Source organism: Triticum aestivum, chromosome 5D, assembly GCF_018294505.1.
Source record: "Triticum aestivum cultivar Chinese Spring chromosome 5D, IWGSC CS RefSeq v2.1, whole genome shotgun sequence".
Taxonomy (NCBI): domain Eukaryota; kingdom Viridiplantae; phylum Streptophyta; class Magnoliopsida; order Poales; family Poaceae; genus Triticum; species Triticum aestivum.
The window spans coordinates 52,578,639-52,590,203 of NC_057808.1; the positions used below are offsets into that span (position 1 = coordinate 52,578,639).

At 42.4% G+C, this 11,565-nt stretch overlaps 1 long non-coding RNA gene across 1 annotated transcript; it reads right to left on the reverse strand.

Moving 5' to 3' along the window:
* Positions 1-9,579: 9,579 nt before the first annotated feature.
* Positions 9,580-10,366, reverse strand: LOC123124299 (uncharacterized). The gene is made up of 2 exons (XR_006461034.1): positions 10,145-10,366; positions 9,580-9,934 (listed from the first exon to the last, which is right to left on the reverse strand). It is a non-coding gene; the product is annotated as an uncharacterized lncRNA (long non-coding RNA).
* Positions 10,367-11,565: the final 1,199 nt, after the last annotated feature.

Sequence of the window (11,565 nt, forward strand, 5' to 3'; positions counted from 1 at the left end):
CTATGTATTCACACATGTATCATGTTTCCAGTTAATACAATTCTAGCATGAATAATAAACATTTATCATGATATAAGGAAATAAATAATAACTTTATTATTGCCTCTAGGGCATATTTCCTTCATTCTCCCACTTGCACTAGAGTCAATAATCTAGATTACACAGTAATGATTCTAACACCCATGGAGCCTTGGTGCTGATCATGTTTTGCTCGTGGAAGAGGCTTAGTCAACGGGTCTGCAACATTCAGATCTGTATGTATCTTGCAAATCTCTATGTCTCCCACCTGGACTTGATCCCGGATGGAGTTGAAGCGTCTCTTGATGTGCTTGGTTCTCTTGTGAAATCTGGATTCCTTTGCCAAGGCAATTGCACCAGTATTGTCACAAAAGATTTTCATTGGACCCGATGCACTAGGTATGACACCTAGATCGGATATGAACTCCTTCATCCAGACTCCTTCATTTGCTGCTTCCGAAGCAGCTATGTACTCCGCTTCACATGTAGATCCCGCCACGACACTTTGTTTAGAACTTGTCCAACTGACAGCTCCACCGTTCAATATAAACACGTATCCGGTTTGCGATTTAGAATCGTCCGGATCAGTGTCAAAGCTTGCATCGACGTAACCATTTACGACGAGCTCTTTGTCACCCCCATAAACGAGAAACATATCCTTAGTCCTTTTCAGGTATTTCAGGATGTTCTTGACCGCTGTCCAGTGATCCACTCCTGGATTACTTTGGTACCTCCCTGCTAAACTTATAGCAAGGCACACATCAGGTCTGGTACACAGCATTGCATACATGATAGAGCCTATGGCTGAAGCATAGGGAACATCTTTCATTTTCTCTCTATCTTCTGAAGTGGTCGGGCATTGAGTCTTACTCAACTTCACACCTTGTAACACAGGCAAGAACCCTTTCTTCGCTTGATCCATTTTGAACTTCTTCAAAACTTTGTCAAGGTATGTGCTTTGTGAAAGTCCAATTAAGCGTCTTGATCTATCTCTATAGATCTTGATGCCCAATATATAAGCAGCTTCACCGAGGTCCTTCATTGAAAAACTCCTGTTCAAATATCCCTTTATGCTATCCAGAAATTCTATATCATTTCCAGTCAACAATATGTCATCCACATATAATATCAGAAATGCTACAGAGCTCCCACTCACTTTCTTGTAAATACAGGCTTCTCCAAAAGTCTGTATAAAACCATATGCTTTGATCACACTATCAAAACGTTTATTCCAACTCCGAGAGGCTTGCACCAGTCCATAAATGGATCGCTGGAGCTTGCACACTTTGTTAGCTCCCTTTGGATCGACAAAACCTTCCGGTTGCATCATATACAACTCTTTTTCCAGAAATCCATTCAGGAATGCAGTTTTGACATCCATTTGCCAAATTTCATAATCATAAAATGCGGCAATTGCTAACATGATTCGGACAGACTTAAGCATCACTACGGGTGAGAAGGTCTCATCGTAGTCAATCCCTTGAACTTGTCGAAAACCTTTTGCAACAAGTCGAGCTTTATAGACAGTAACATTACCGTCAACGTCAGTCTTCTTCTTGAAGATCCATTTAGTTTCAATGGCTTGTCGATCATTGGGCAAGTCAACCAAAGTCCACACTTTGTTCTCATACAAGGATCCCATCTCGGATTTCATGGCCTCAAGCCATTTTGTGGAATCTGGGCTCACCATCGCTTCTTCATAGTTCGTAGGTTCGTTATGGTCCATTAACATAACCTCCAGAACAGGATTACCGTACCACTCTGGTGCGGATCTTACTCTGATTGACCTACGAGGTTCAGTAGTAACTTGATCTGAAGTTTCATGATCAACATCATTAGCTTCCTCACTAATTGGTGTAGGTGTCACAGGAAACGGTTTCTGTGATGAACTACTTTCCAATAAGGGAGCAGGTACAGTTACCTCATCAAGTTCTACTTTCCTCCCACTCACTTCTTTCGAGAGAAACTCCTTCTCTAGAAAGGATCCATTCTTGGCAACGAATGTCTTGCCTTCGGATCTGTGATATAAGGTGTACCCAACAGTTTCCTTTGGGTATCCTATGAAGACACATTTCTCCGATTTGGGTTCGAGCTTATCAGGTTGAAGCTTTTTCACATAAGCATCGCAGCCCCAAACTTTAAGAAACGACAACTTTGGTTTCTTGCCAAACCACAGTTCATAAGGCGTTGTCTCAACGGATTTCGATGGTGTCCTATTTAACGTGAATGCAGCCGTCTCTAAAGAATAACCCCAAAATGATAGCGGTAAATCAGTAAGAGACATCATAGATCGCACCATATCTAATAAAGTACGATTACGACGTTCGGACACACCATTACGCTGTGGTGTTCCAGGTGGCGTGAGTTGCGAGACTATCCTGCATTGTTTCAAATGTAGACCAAACTCGTAACTCAAATATTCTCCTCCACGATCAGATCATAGAAACTTATTTTTCTTGTTACGATGATTTTCAACTTCACTCTGAAATTCTTTGAACTTTTCAAATGTTTCAGACTTATGTTTCATTAAGTAGATATACCCATATCTGCTTAAATCATCTGTGAAGGTGAGAAAATAACGATACCCGCCGCGAGCCTCAACATTCATTGGACCACATACATCAATATGCATGATTTCCAACAAATCAGTTGCTCGCTCCATAGTTCCGGAGAACGGCGTTTTAGTCATCTTCCCCATGAGGCATGGTTCGCAAGTACCAAGTGATTCATAATCAAGTGATTCCAAAAGCCCATCAGTATGGAGTTTCTTCATGCGCTTTATACCAATATGACCCAAACGGCAGTGCCACAAATAAGTTGCACTATCATTATCAACTCTGCATCTTTTGGCTTCAACATTATGAATATGTGTATCACTACTATCGAGATTCATAAAAAATAGACCACTCTTCAAGGGTGCATGACCATAAAATATATTACTCATATAAATAGAACAACCATTATTCTCAGATTTAAATGAATAACCGTCTCGCATCAAACAAGATCCAGATATAATGTTCATGCTCAACGCTGGCACCAAATAACAACTATTTAGGTAATCCCGAAGGTAGATGTAGAGGTAGCGTGCTGACAGGGATCACAACGACTTTGGAACCATTTCCCACGCGCATCGTCACCCCGTCCTTAGCCAGTGTCCGCTTAATCCGTAGTCCCTGTTTCGAGTTGCAAATATTAGCAACAGAACCAGTATCAAATACCCAGGTGCTACTGCGAGCTCTGGTAAGGTACACATCAATAATATGTATATCACATATACCTTTGTTCACCTTGCCATCCTTCTTATCCGCCAAATACTTGGGGCAGTTTCGCTTCCAGTGACCAGTCTGCTTGCAGTAGAAGCACTCAGTCTCAGGCTTAGGTCCAGACTTGGGTTTCTTCTCTTGAGCAGCAACTTGCTTGCTGTTCTTCTTGAAGTTCCCCTTCTTCTTCCCTTTGCCCTTTTTCTTGAAACTGGTGGTCTTATTGACCATCAACACTTGATGCTCCTTCTTGATTTCTACCTCCGCAGCCTTTAGCATTGCGAAGAGCTCGGGAATCGTCTTATCCATCCCTTGCATGTTATAGTTCATCACGAAGCTCTTGTAGCTTGGTGGCAGTGATTGAAGAATTCTGTCAATGACGCTATCAACCGGAAGATTAACTCACAGTTGAATCAAGTGATTGTTATACCCGGACATTCTGAGTATATGCTCACTGACAGAACTATTCTCCTCCATCTTGCAACTGTAGAACTTATTGGAGACTTCATATCTCTCAATCCGGGCATTTGCTTGAAATATTAACTTCAACTCCTGGAACATCTCATATGCTCCATGACGTTCAAAACGTCGTTGAAGTCCTGGTTCTAAGACGTAAAGCATGGCACACTGAACTATGAGTAGTCATCAGCTTTGCTCTGCCAGACGTTCATAACATCTGGTGTTGCTCCTGCAGCAGGTTTGGCACCTAGCGGTGCTTCCAGGACGTAATTCTTCTGTGCAGCAATGAGGATAATCCTCAAGTTACGGACCCAATCCGTGTAATTGCTACCATCATCTTTGAACTTTGCTTTCTCAAGGAACGCATTAAAATTCAACGGAACAACAGCATGAGCCATCTATCTACAGCAACATAGACATGCAAAATACTATCAGGTACTAAGTTCATGATAAATTTAAGTTCTATTAATCATATTACTTAAGAACTCCCACTTAGATAGACATCCCTCTAATCATCTAAGTGATCACGTGATCCAAATCAACTAAACCATAACCGATCATCACGTGAAATGAGTAGTTTTCAATGGTGAACATCACTATGTTGATCATATCTACTATATGATTCACGCTCGACCTTTCGGTCTCAGTGTTCCGAGGCCATATCTGCATATGCTAGGCTCGTCAAGTTTAACCCGAGTATTTTGCGAGTGCAAAACTGGCTTGCACCCGTTGTAGATGGACGTAGAGCTTATCACACCCGATCATCACCCGTTGTAGATGGGCACGACGAACTTTGGCAACGGTGCATACTCAGGGAGAACACTTTTATCTTGAAATTTAGTGTGAGATCATCTTATAATGCTACCATCAATCAAAGCAAAATAAGATGCATAAAGGATAAACATTACATGCAATCAATATAAGTGATATGATATGGCCATCATCATCTTGTGCTTGTGATCTCCATCTCCGAAGCACCGTCATGATCACCATCGTCACCGGCGCGACACCTTGATCTCCATCGTAGCATCGTTGTTGTCTCGCCAACTATTGCTTCTACGACTATCGCCACCGCTTAGTGATAAAGTAAAGCAATTACAGGGCGATTGCATTGCATACAATAAAGCGACAACCATATGGCTCCTGCCAGTTGCCGATAACTTGGTTACAAAACATGATCATCTCATACAATAAAATATAGCATCATGCCTTGACCATATCACATCACAACATGCCCTGCAAAAACAAGTTAGATGCCCTCTACTTTGTTGTTGCAAGTTTTACGTGGCTGCTACAGGCTTAGCAAGAACCGTTCTTACCTACGCATCAAAACCACAACGATAGTTCGTCAAGTTAGTGTTGTTTTAACCTTCTCAAGGACCGGGCGTAGCCACACTCGGTTCAACTAAAGTTGGAGAAACTGACACCCGCCAGCCACCTGTGTGCAAAGCACGTCGGTAGAACCAGTCTCGCGTAAGCGTACGTGTAATGTCGGTCCGGGCCGCTTCATCCAACAATACCGCCGAACCAAAGTATGACATGCTAGTAAGCAGTATGACTTGTATCGCCCACAACTCACTTGTGTTCTACTCGTGCATATAACATCTACGCATAAAACCAGGCTCGGATGCCACTGTTGGGGAACGTAGTAATTTCAAAAAATTCCTACGCACACGCAAGATCATGGTGATGCATAGCAACGAGAGGGGAGAGTGTTGTCTACGTACCCTCATAGACCGTAAGCGGAAGCGTTTAATCAACGCGGTTGATGTAGTCGTACACCTTCACGATCCGTCCCGATCAAGTACCGAACGTATGGCACCTTCGCGTTTAGCACACGTTCAGCTCGATGACGTCCTCGCCTTCTCGATCCAACAAAAGGGGCGAAGTAGTAGATGAGTTCCGGCAGCACGACGGCGTGGTGTCGGTGTTGGTGAAGAACAATCTTCGCAGGGCTTCGCCTAAGCACTACGAAAACTATGACGGAGGATAAACTAGAGGGGACGGGGTTGCCGGCACACGGCTTGGTGTTTCTTGATGTGTCTTGGGTGCTAGCCCTACCCCTCTATTTATATGTTGAGCCTTGGGGTCGAAACTTGGAGTAAAAGCCTTCACAAAGTCGGTTTCACCCGAAAGGCAAGAGTCCTTCTCGGACTCCAGGGCCAGACGCCAGGGTTCCCGGCATCTGGACCCAGACGCCAGGGACCCTGGCGTCTGGCCCCTGGACTCCCCAAAACTTCCTTTTGCGCTTTCCAAAAACCTTGTGGGCTTTCCCCTTTGGCCCAAATAAAGTGTTCTCGTACCCAAACATTTCGGGAAACATCCGGAACCCCTTCCGGTGAATTCCGGAACCCTTCCGGAGACCAAACACTATTATCCCATATATCAAACTTTATCTCCGGACCATTCCGGAGTTCCTCGTCATGTCCGTGATCTCATCCGGGACTCCGAACAACATTCGGTCACCAACATACATAACTCATATAATACTATATCGTCAACGAACGTTAAGCGTGCGGACCCTACAGGTTCGAGAACTATGTAGACATGACCGAGACACCTCTCTGGTCAATAACTAATAGCGGAACCTGGATGCCCATATTGGCTCCTACATATTCTACGAAGATCTTTATCGGTCGAACCGCATAACAACATACGTTGTTCCCTTTGTCATCGGTATGTTACTTGCCCGAGATTCGATCGTCGGTATCTGAATACCTAGTTCAATCTCGTTACCGGCAAGTCTCTTTACTCGTTCTATAATACATCATCCCGCAACTAACTCATTAGTTACAATGCTTGCAAGGCTTATAGTGATGTGCATTACCGAGTGGGCCCAGAGATACCTCTCCGACAATCGGAGTGACAAATCCTAATCTCAAAATACGCCAACCCAACAAGTACCTTCGGAGACACCTGTAGAGCACCTTTATAATCACCCAATTACGTTGTGACGTTTGGTAGCACACAAAGTGTTCCTCCGGTAAACGGGAGTTGCATAATCTCATAGTCATAGGAACATGTATAAGTCATGAAGAAAGCAATAGCAACATACTAAACGATCAAGTGCTAAGCTAACGAAATGGATCAAGTCAATCACATCATTTTCCTAATAATGTGATCCCGTTAATCAAATGACAACTCTGTCTATGGCTAGGAAACATAACCATCTTTGATCAACGAGCTAGTCAAGTAGAGGCATACTAGTGACACTTTGTTTGTCTATGTATTCACACATGTATCATGTTTTCGGTTAATACAATTCTAGCATGAATAATAAATATTTATCATGATATAAGGAAATAAATAATAGCTTTATTATTGCCTCTAGGGCATATTTCCTTCACACATGGCATATTTGTTGTCATTTTTTTAGCGGGGTCACCTTGTCGTCAAATGCTAGCTCCGCCACTGGGTACCTGTGGGTTGCTGGTGTGTTGATTACATCTTGTAGTTGATGCTAGTTAGTTTTTTTGTTGAAAGATTACATGTTCAGATCCTTAATCATAATATTATACTCCTCTGCTTATGAACATGAATATGATTTGTGAGTAGTTTCGTTAGTTCTTGAGGACATTGAAGAAGTTTTGTTATAAGTAATCATGTGAAGTTGGCATTTGTTAAATATTTTGATGATATGTATGTTGCTCTCCCACTAGTGGTTTCGTGTGAACATCGAGTACACAACACATTACAATGCTTGGGCCTAGGGAAAGACATTGTGGCGAGTGGCAGAAACTTAAACCCTAATTTATGCGCTACTCCGTAAGGGGGTGATTTGGATCCATATGTTTCATGATATGGTTAGATTTATCTTAATTCTTCTTTCGTGTTTGCAGATCCTTTAGAGAGGGGGTAATCATAAGAGGGTTGTTTGTTCAACTAAGAATAACACCCTAGCACCGGTCCACCCACATAACAAATCATCGAAGTAGTGAGTTGAGACGTCTCCAACATATCTATAATTTTTTATTATTCCATGCTATTATAGTATCAATCTTGGATGTTTATTATGATTATATACAATTATATATCATTTTTTGGGACTGGCTTATTAACCCAGTGCTCAGTGTCAGTTGTTGTTTTTTGCTTGTTTTTGACTTTTCAGAAAATCAATACCAAACCAAGTCCAAACACTACGAAACTTTTTGACGATTTTTTCTGATTGAGAAGGGACCCTAGAAGTTTCGGGAGAAGACCTGAAGAGTCGCGGAGGCGCAACAAGCCTGCCAGGCGCGCCCTAGGGGAGCGCCCCCAGGCTTGTGGGCCCCTCGTGGCACCTCTTAACTTATTTCCACTTCTATAAATTCCCAAATATTTCCAATACATCAGAGAGCCACCCGAAACACTTTTTCGCCACCGCAAGCCTCTATTCTTCCGCAATCCCATCTAGAGGCCTTATCTGGTACTCTGCCGGAGGGGGAATCGACTACGAAGGGTTTCTACATCATCCTTGTTGCCCTTCAGAATGATGCGTGAGTAGTTTACCACAGACCTACAGGTCCATAGCTAGTAGCTAGATGGCTTCTCCTCTCTCTCTTTGATCTTCAATACAATGTTCTCCTTCATGCTCTTGGAGATATATTTGATGTAATCCTTTTTTGCGGTGTGTTTGTTGGGATCCGATGAATTGTGGGTTTATGATCAGATTATTCATGAATATTATTTGCGTCTTTTCTGAATTCTTATATGCATGATTGTTATACCTTTGTATTTCTCTCCGATCATCCATTTGGTTTGGCCAACTAGATTGATTTATCTTGCAATGGGAGAAGTGCTTTGTGATGGGTTCGATCTTGCCGTGCTCAATCCCAGTGACAAAAAGGGACACGACACACATTTGTATCGTTGTCATTAAGGATAAAAAGATGGGATTTATTCAGATTTATTGAGTTTACTTTGTCTACATCATATCATCTTGCTTAAGACGTTACTCCGTTCTTTATGAATTTAATACTCTGGATGCATGCCGAACCCCTTATGGCCCTATCTCTAACAACGGCAGAAATGTTTCTTATATCACAGGTGCTTAGCTTTGCATGAGAACGGTACTTCACACCGCCAAATGATCTCTAACAATGGCAAAAATGTTTTTTTATATCCCCAGGTGAAACTCGGTAATGCATCGTGTTCCATCTCTTAACGAACGTTTTATTAACAATGATGTGGCTCAATATCGGGAGTGTTTGATTTTAGGTTAAAACAATCCGTTTACTAGCTGCTATCTTTCTGCCAGGGAGTGATGTCGCTACTTTGTGCATCACACCACAGTCGATTTCCACTGAGCTTCTGAGTCCGGAATTTCCAACAGGATGGCATCGCTCTCGTTCCAAGATGAAGATTGCGCGGTATGAAACCCAACCATCAACAATTTGTGTGACTGTCCACTATGTAAAATTGCGCAGAATGTAACCGCAACTATAAACATCCTCTGTTGTGGTCCGCCAGTCCCTGTGTTTGGTGGTTTATGCCTAAATACTATGGAATCTATGTGTGGAGACGTTCGGATTGATCAACAAATTAAAGCTTGTGGTTCCCCTCATGAATTAATCTCTGGATATTACCAGAATTATTAAAAATGTGTAGTGATATTTCAGCTACTACTTTTGCAGCTTACAGAAACAACTTTTGCATCCCCTAAAAAAATTTATATCCCCTAAAAAGCAACATTTGCAGCATCTGTGTGAGACACTGAATCATTTAGAAGCCAACCTGTGGATATGGCAGATGGTTTAATATTCCATTTGGGTCGCAACACATAAATTTTGCATATGATCTGACAGTTTTGTTGCAAGAACAATTAATTAATATTTAGATGCCTCAGATTTATATAGCTTGCAACTGGGAGTTGACAAATAGTATTAGAGAAGGAAGTTTGTTGCGGTTACAACTTGCGCATCACCACTTATTTTTCTTTTGCGAAAATGCACATCAACACTTTGATGCATCTTACTTATTTACTAGCTGCATCACTGGCAACATCCTGAAGCAGCATCGTCACATTCAGCAGGGCCTCTTGCAGAGGCAGCGCAGCCAGTTGCAAAACCCTCCCTCGGCGAAGCCCTCGATACGGCAGTTGTAGACGCATGCGTGGTGCTCGCAGTAGAGAATGGGGCTCCTCTTGCTCAGCTCCGTGCAGGTCTTGTTGTTGCCCTCAGATGGCCCTTGGGTGGGATCAAGACGAGTGGCGGCACATCCTACAAAGAAAATGTGATCAATTGGTGTTAGTTCAATGAACCTTACAACTATTTGGGCATGCAGTTTATTACAATCCTTTCACTCACATACCAGACCAGCAATAAACTGGTCTCAGAAAGAAATAATATTAGAATGCCGAGGAAAGAAGCAGAGTGTCATATTCTTCAGAAAGAAAGAAGATGAGACCGAGGAAGGAGGCAAATGCTTACCAGGGGGAAGTAGGAGTGGTGGCATGATCAGCAGCAGCAAGCACAGGGCTGGTGGCACCATGAGCTTGAGCTTGAGTTCCGCCATGTCTCTCTCTCTCTCTCTCTCTCTCTCTCTCTCTCTCTCTCTCTCTCTCTCTCTCTCTCAACAAAGAAAGGGAGTAAGGAAGATCAGATTCAGAGGAGAGGGTGCAGATGCAGATAGGCTGGTGTAGTGCCATCATCCATCAACCCCTCCCCTTCTTTATAGGCAGCCATGGATGGCTGAGAAGAGAAAAAAAAAAGAGAAAAATGTACGTGGCATTATAATGCAACTATTATATCTTCAAGACGCGATAATGTGCTCTCATTTGGAAACCCTCTGAAAGAAGATGTGGTGGGAGGCTGCACGTCTTCCAGAACTGGCGACTGACCAAAATTGTGGCGGCAGCTGCGGTTACGATGCTCTGCTATCTTCTGGCTCTTGTGCAGTCCCAGCATGTTCTCGGTGCGCGTTTTGAGCGGGGCCGTTGGACTTTGCACCCATAGATAGCAAGATAGATAGACCTTATTCCTCTGATCCTGAGCAATGACACGCAGATGGATAGATAGATGCATGTGATGTGCGTTCAGCAAAAAGGAAGCAAAACAACGCGATCCATTTCCACGGGCTGACCGATGATCCTTATCTTGGCTTAAAATGGTAATGGTGGATGCATGGTGGCGTGCTAATTAAACACATCGTTCTTCATGGACATCTTCTCTAGAGACTTCCCTGGCTAAAGCAGTGTACAACACAACAGATTGATGTAAACCAAGCATTGTTGCTGCGATCCTGAAAATTTGTTCGACGCCACAACCAGTGACTTGGCGATCAGCATCGAGTCCTCCTATTCAGCAACCTGCACGGGGGACAGCGCTCAAACGTGCACCCCCTCCCTCCTCCCGCGCACGATTTGGACCGGCTCATGTGCGGGGGCGTGGCGCCCCTTTTTTTTAATCATTTTTGTTTCCTTATCCCCTTTTTAACTTCGAAAAATGTTCGGGGTAGAGATAAATTTCATGAATTTGAATTCCTTTTGGATTTTAATAAATTTCATGAATTTTAAAATTGTTATAGGATTTCAAAAATGTTCATGGTTTAAAAAAATGCTAAGAAAATCATTAAATGTTCGTCAATTAAAAAATGTTTGCATATTCCAAAAATGTCCACAAAATTTTAAAAATTGTTTGCGAATTTAGAAAATGTTTGGGAAATCATAAATGTTCCTAGATTTCAAAAAATGCTCGCTATTCTTAAAAAACGTTCGCATATTGAAAAAAGTTCATGAATTTGACAAATGTTTGAAATTCATAAATCATCAATTTTGAAAAAATATCCATGGATTCAAAAATTATTTGTGATTTTTTTTTAAATGTTCGCATTTTCAAAAACTACTCATGAT